The sequence below is a fragment of the Montipora capricornis genome, chromosome 3, assembly GCF_036669925.1.
Source record: "Montipora capricornis isolate CH-2021 chromosome 3, ASM3666992v2, whole genome shotgun sequence".
Taxonomy (NCBI): domain Eukaryota; kingdom Metazoa; phylum Cnidaria; class Anthozoa; order Scleractinia; family Acroporidae; genus Montipora; species Montipora capricornis.
In genome coordinates, this window is record NC_090885.1 from 24,596,322 (window position 1) to 24,603,821 (window position 7,500).

The following is a 7,500-nucleotide window of genomic DNA, read 5'->3' on the forward strand; positions in this document are numbered from 1 at the left end:
CTTGTTCGATGTTCAAGCTGCTTGCACATTTCTCTCAACATTGAATGAAATCCACCCCTACATTAGTTTCACAATCGAACATGAGAAAAAGGGGAAACATTCGTTCCTAGGAATGGAAATCATCAGAAATATCACCCGGTTAGACAGAAAGGTTTACATAAAACCAACCAATACTGGGCTGCTTCTGCACTACCATAGCCACATTATATGAAGTACAAACATTCTCTGTTAAAAACAATGCTAAACCGTGGTTGTAATCTTTCTTCAAACTTGCAACTTTTTCATAAATAATGCGAACCCCTAAAGGAGATATTCACACGTTTGTATTATCCAGAGCCCCTAATACAAAACACCATCAGGGTTTTCATTGAAATGAAGGTGACGGGGAGCACACGCCCCCCGCAACAAGCAGGTGAAATTCCCGTTAGAATACCCCTGCCCTTCAAAGATCAGAGATCAGCTAACAAACTTCGCGAGCAACTTAGTGATCTTAGCCGAAAGATAAATACCGAAGTGCATCCTGTCTTTACAAGCCGCAAGATCAAAGATGAACTTAAAGCTAACGAACCTAAACCTCCAATTGTCAACCTGAGCAAAACGTTGTATATTCCTTTCGGTGTGATCTGTGTGATACAGGCTTCACAAGCTGACACTTATATATCAACGTGTCGAGAAGTATAAACGATCGGTAATCGGCAATCATGTGAGAGAACAACATGGAATTGAGCAAAAATGTGAAATCGCAAAGGGAATTTAGGGTCCTGAGGAAGTGCTCGAACAAGTTCGATTGATTGATTTTTCAAAGGTTTTTTTATTCGGGACCTTAAGCCAAAATTAAACAAAAAAAGTGATTCTATCCGTGCAAAGCTGTTTGCTTAACACTTCCAATAGTTTTCATTCTTTTCACCCCTTATTTACACTTTAATTTCGCATTCTGTTATTTTTATTGTTCGTATGTAAATACTTATAGATTCTACCTTCATTCCACTGTTTCAGAAATTGTATATATGCGGAAATTTTATTCACGAAATCTAACTTGAAAATGACCATGGAGCGGTGGAAACGTCGTTCTTATTTTTTATCGCTCGTTTTTATAACTTAACTTCTTTTTCCTTGCGGAAAAGCTCAAAAGAAACCGTATGGGCTCATTACAATGAGCTTTTTCCTTAAATTACGACTACAAATGAAATAAAGGAGTGGCGGAATCAGAGTGAATCGTGTATTAACATGAAAAAGCAAGCAGAATAAGACACATTTGACATACAAAAAGAAGCAAAGATAAATATATTTAACAAGAGACAAAATGGCAGCACTTTGAATGCTTTGATTAAAGGGGAACTGAAGGCAAAAATTAAGCATTCTTTATTTACACTTTAGACCAATTTTTCAAAAGAAAAGTTGTGAGAAACACACAGCAACTGATTTTGTTAACTTTGTTTATTATCCGACCGGTTTCGTCTAATCAAACGTACAGACTTCAGGGGTGCTAACAAGATGTCTAAAGGGATCTAGTTTTATACATGAAGTTATAGTACAAAAGCACGTTCTAGTAAGGGTGTGAACAGCAACACACCCACAAGAAATACGGGCAGGATATAAAACATCTTACGTCAAAGACTTGTAAATATATAAAATAAGTACATCGTATTCACAGTTTGGCTTAATTCGCTGCTGTTCTATGTAGCTAAAACGTTTTCTGAGTACCGATCTGGTGTGCTGCGAATGTGGTCCTTTTTTCACCAGGCCTGTGACCCAGACATTTTCCTTAACATTTTCTGTTTGCTACAAATTGATTGCACTACGCCAAGCACTTCAGCCTGGCTGACAATGAGCCACGGCAAACAGTACTTTAAAGCTTGTCAAAGGATTTCTGCGCGCCACTATGACTACGGAAAGATTGTCGGGCTTGGCGTTGATGAACATTCACTACGAAAGGCCCGTTCACTACGATGCTGTGGTCTAGCGTTTTGTGGAAAGATACCCCGAAGAATGCTCTGTCTGGATCCCGTCTTTGACGAAACACAAATTTTGAAGACGTTTAACTGCATTTTATATCAATTAAATACGTGTGAAAGCACAACAATCGTTAATAAGATATAGCTGAACAATGACAAAACTAAATTATCACTAATTGATAGTGAGACACAGCTAACGTTGAGAACAACCATCGGGTAAACATTTCTTCTCTATGAAATTGTAACACGCTTACTTTGCCTCAGAATGCCAGAAATCGCCTCTCCGAGGACTAAAAATTTCACAATTTCCCGAAGGTCCCCAAGTGGGGTTCCCCCTTCGGGGCACCTTTAAGGCCTGGTTTTCACTAGCCACACAAGCAAGCTTGTCAAAGGATATCTGCGCGCTTCTATGACAACGGAAAGATTGTCGGGCTTGGCTCTGAAAGACCCGTTCACTACGATGCTGTGGTCTAGTGTTTTGTGGAAAGATACACCGAAGAATGCTTTGTCTTGATCCCGTCTTTGACGAAACACAAATTTTGAAAACGTTTAACTGCATTTGTTTCACTCTATATTAATTAAATACGTGTGAAAGCACAACAATCGTTAATAAGATATAACTGAACAATCACAAAACTAAATTATCGCTAATTGATAGGGGGACACGTGCACAGCTAACGTTGAGAACAACCATCGGGTAAACATTTATTCTCTATGAAATTGTACACGCTTACTTTGCCTCAGAATGCCAGAAATCGCCTCTCCGAGGACAAAAAATTTCACAATTTCCCGAGGGTCCCCATCTGGGGTTCCCCCATCGGGGCACCTGTAGGACTGGTTTCCACTAGCCACGTAAGAATAAACACAAGCAATACACGCAGATGCGTCTACTTGTTGTTAATTAGTGTCTACTGTTCGAAGAAAAGGCTCTAATAAACAACAAGCTGCTGAGTTTGCGTATGCTTTTGTGCTTATGTCGATAGTGAAAACTGGGATTAACCGGACTCCTTGTCGTAAAAATCTGCATCCGCTCCAGGAAACGTGTATTTTTAAGAACATAAAACAATTCAGAACTGCACGTTGGAACAATTAAGACTGTCGTCACTTGAGAATTACGTATCTAAATGACCAAGACGTGTTCTGAGTCTCCTAATTTACAGCGGACGGGAGCAGGACTGAAAAGGGCGGGAGAAGGGAGATAAAGGTACGGGAAGTGGAAGAGCTCACACCAACGCCTTAAGTGGGAGGCTATAATCGTTTCCTGCAGTGGACCTTCTTTGACAAAATCTGGGTCATTAAATGACGTGATTGATCATCACTTGAGTTGAGTTCGGCGTCAATGAGGTATCGAGGAAATTGGGCGTTTTTAGGTGTTTGACAATTTATATTTCCCATGTCTGATGCTGAACACCTTTATAAGACGATGATTTTATCTGTTTTAGTCTGTTATGATGTGGCCTGCCTGGTACGGGTGTGGTAGAGTTAACTCTGATGTACTAGAGAGTTTACAGTATACTAAAGAGCCGAATGCTACTTTGGGTCTAGTACCTGATCTGAATAATTATTTTTATTTAAATACTTGTGTCCAAACATTTACATTTAGACGCTGTAATGGTGATTAATTTTCTGAAAGTCAACCTTATGGTCGCCAAGAGATCTTTTTCCCTGGCAGGCGCGATGAAATGTAACGGTCATCCTCGTCATAGTAAATCAAAGGAATCCTTCATTGAATTCTCAAGGGACCCTGTAAAAACTTATTCCTCAATTAAATGATTTCGAGTAGATGTACATCTCCTTTTCAGTGAAATCGACCATGTAACAATTTTCTTAATGTTTTTTACCAAGTTACACTTTTTGAATTTTCACGTAACACATTTTCGTTGTTTGATAGTGTAGCCACTGCGGCCAGTTTTCTGCATTTTCTTAACACCACAAATCCTAATATCAAATTTACAATGGAACTTGATGAAAACTTAAGTTCTCTTAGTCCATTTGCTTTTTTGACCTTTTGTAAAAATTCATTTCTTTGTGGGCGCCGTTAAAGGCCCACCTTCACTCAAATGACGACTTGTCCAAATACGTTATTTGATTGGCTAAATGCACTCAGGCGAATCACGCGGGAAACGACATGTCAGCTATTTGGGTAATTTCGTGTTACACGAAATTCAGTCACGGTGCGCAATGACTTTTGGGCGAATGTGGGCCTTTAAGCAATCAAGTACCATTTTTGAAAACTTGTTGGAAAGAAATGAGCGGAGTTTGCGGGGTTAGCGCAGGCTTAAGTATGCAAGACATTGTATCATTTACCCAAAGAACAATCCCCATTTCTTGAGTGACTAAAGAAAACAAAAAAAAAACCCATTGTAAAGCCTTGCAATAGAGTCACACTGTAATATGTGTATGTTAGGCGGACCTTTCCGCAATTATTTACATTAAGTGGCAAAGATATTGATAGCCGTGTCAGTTGTTTTACAAAAGATATATACAAACAATATTAGCAGGGGGCTGGGACGCTAGTCGGAAAGTTTGAATTAAACCGCTAGAGAAGACCGAATGTGGGCGTGGTTAAATTTTTTTTAACGCCTAAAAGAGATCACCACTAACCCTGATGAGTGGGCGACCACGAAACAGGCTTGTAGGGATGAACTTGTAGTTTATGTGTTTTTTTCTTCCGTATATATATATATATATATATATATATATACGGAAAAATGACGACTTGTCCAAATACGTTATTTGATTACATATATATATATATAATTAATTGGTAATGCAAGGGTGAGGTTATATGGTCATTTAATCGCTACTCTGAGTTTCATGCTCCATACGGAGCAATCTTCAGGCAACTGCCAGAAAAAACGGTTACAATCAAAGATATTTGAAAATACAGAACAATAGACAATAGATGTTAAGTTTGTTACAATTTATTGCTCTACTTCAACTATTGAGCACTTTTGAGTTGATGAGGACTTCTACCCATTTTTTGGTTATAATATACATTAATTACCCTTGTCCGCCTGTGAATCACATGTTGATCCAGCGTTATCACATAGAAAAAACTGGCCCTTAGGGAGTCCCACGTAAATGCCACACATTAAGTGATAAATCAGCCATGTTGCCAGCATGGTTGTCCTGATAGTGTAGTGGTCATCACACCCGACTAGTGATCAGGGGGACGTGGGTTCAAATCCCGCTCAGGGTAATTACAGTTTTCCCCAGAAGTTGTCCAGTGTTGAGTTTCCCGTAACTTTCTCTCAATTTCTCCTCAACTTGGACTGTGAATCCATTTGTGATCCTCCTGGGGGTGATGCGCTGTTGGCTCAAGGGATCTACCTAACTGACTCTTTACATTAATTACCCTTGTCCGCCTGTGAATCACATGTTGATCCAGCGTTATCACATAGAAAAAACTGGCCCTTAAGGAGTCCCACGTAAATGCCACACATTAAATGATAAATCAGCCATGTTGCCAGTATGGTTGTCACACCCGACTAGTGATCAGGGGGACGTGGGTTCAAATCCCGCTCAGGGCAATTACAGTTTTCCCCAGAAGTTGTCCAGTGTTGAGTTTCCCGTAACTTTCTATATATATATATATATATTTATGCATATATAAATATATATATTTACCACTGAAATATCGCTGTTGTTGTGTAAAACTTGTTATTTTTGTTCAAGTATAAGTTTACCGAGAGAATTTTTTTTTTTTTTGGAAGCGGATAAGCAGTTTAAAAGGGCTTCCTGAGCCAACGAAGATGCTTGGCCAACAGAAGGATCCCGGGGAGATACGAAGTCCAAACCATGGCATGTAGATTTGTAAAAAAAATGGCCTTGAAGAGGCCAATGGACGGGCAAGTTCTCTTTGCTAAAAAATAAAATTTAATGTGGTTTAGAATGTTTCAGGTTATACGACATTCATCTGGGGAAAACTGAAATTGCCCTGAGCGGGATTTAAACCCACGTCCCCCTGATCACTAGTCGATCACTAGTCGGGTTTCAGAAGTTGTCCAGTGTTGAGTTTCCTGTAACTTTCTCTCAATTTCTCCTCAACTTGGACTGTGTGTGGGTGATACGTTGTTGGCTCAAGGGATCTACTTAACTGACTCTTTACATTAATTACCCTTGTTCGCCTGTGAATCACATGTTGATCCAGCGTTATCACAAAGAAAAACTGGCCCTAGGGAGTCCCCCATAAATGCCACACATCAAGTGATCAATCATCCAAGTTACCAGCATGGTTGTCCTGATAGTGAAGTGGTCATCACACCCGACTAGTGATCTGGGGGTCGTGGGTTCAAATCTCGCTCAGGGCACTTACAGTTTTCAACAGAAGTTGTCCAGTGTTGACTTTCCTTTAACTTTATATATATAATGGTAAAGTTAATCATTAAAACCCCTGATGACTGGCCGACCACGAAACAGGCTTGTAGGGACCAACTTCCATATATAATTCGCTCTATTTCTTTGTATTGAGCACTGTCTTACGAAAATAACGTTTCGCACTTTATATATATACCCTAAGGGAGACGACGAGCATTCACTTCCCTTTCGCAGTCGGGAATTTTTTTTTTTTCGTTTTAGCAGTTACAGGAAAGTTCTTGTTACTTTTGATATATTTGCAACCAAACAAAATACTTATTGTTCCTATTCCTTACTACATTTGTTATTCTTGCCACTTCTGTTGAAGTTCTATGCTAACGATGCGGGTAAAATTAATTTGCATTTGCAAATATGTTCCCGCATTAGCCTCCATTTCATGCTAGATCTAGCCCAGCCGTGAGAATTCGAAAATGGTCTATTACCGACTTGTGTTTGCGTGTACAACGCGCAAGTACTTTGCGTGTTCCCCTCGTGCTGTTTAATAAATTTACGTCACGTAAATCGTTTTGCAGCTTGGCTTCGCAGACGCTATTTTTCGGGGGAGAGAAACGACCGCCGGAAATAGGTATGAGTTTGCAGGCTATACCTTGATGTTCTGGCAAATTTTTGATAAACCTTTATTCCTTAGCCGTAAATGTACAGTGCGGCAGTAATCGATCCTTGGAAAAGTAATAAACTTACCGGTAGATACAAAGGGGTTTGATATCACATAATTTGATTCTTAGACTTTTCTGGTACAAAGATAAAAGATGATGTTCCGTATAATTCTATTACATGTAATATTTTGCTAGCTGAAATAATATTAATCAATTTCCGTTTTGCCAACACGTTTTTGACCACTTTGACCACACCCCTGAGCATCGTCGTTCTTGTTACAATTGTGGGTTATTAGCTTAAAAGTAACCATGTCTGAGATCGTTCGGGAGTTTGTGAACGGTTTGTTAAATCTGGTCGAGGAAATTACCCGTCTACCTACAAATCATGTTGACCGACACTCTTTGAATACGCATAGTGCAAGACTCGACGAGGCCTTGAATCGACTGCGTTGGATGCGATCTGTGCTCAATGAAGCTGTTCACGGTACCGAGTGGAGGTCCTTTAGTGATCAATTAGAGCAAATAGAGGATTCACTGAAAGCGCTACAGCTTCAGATTTTTGATAAAAT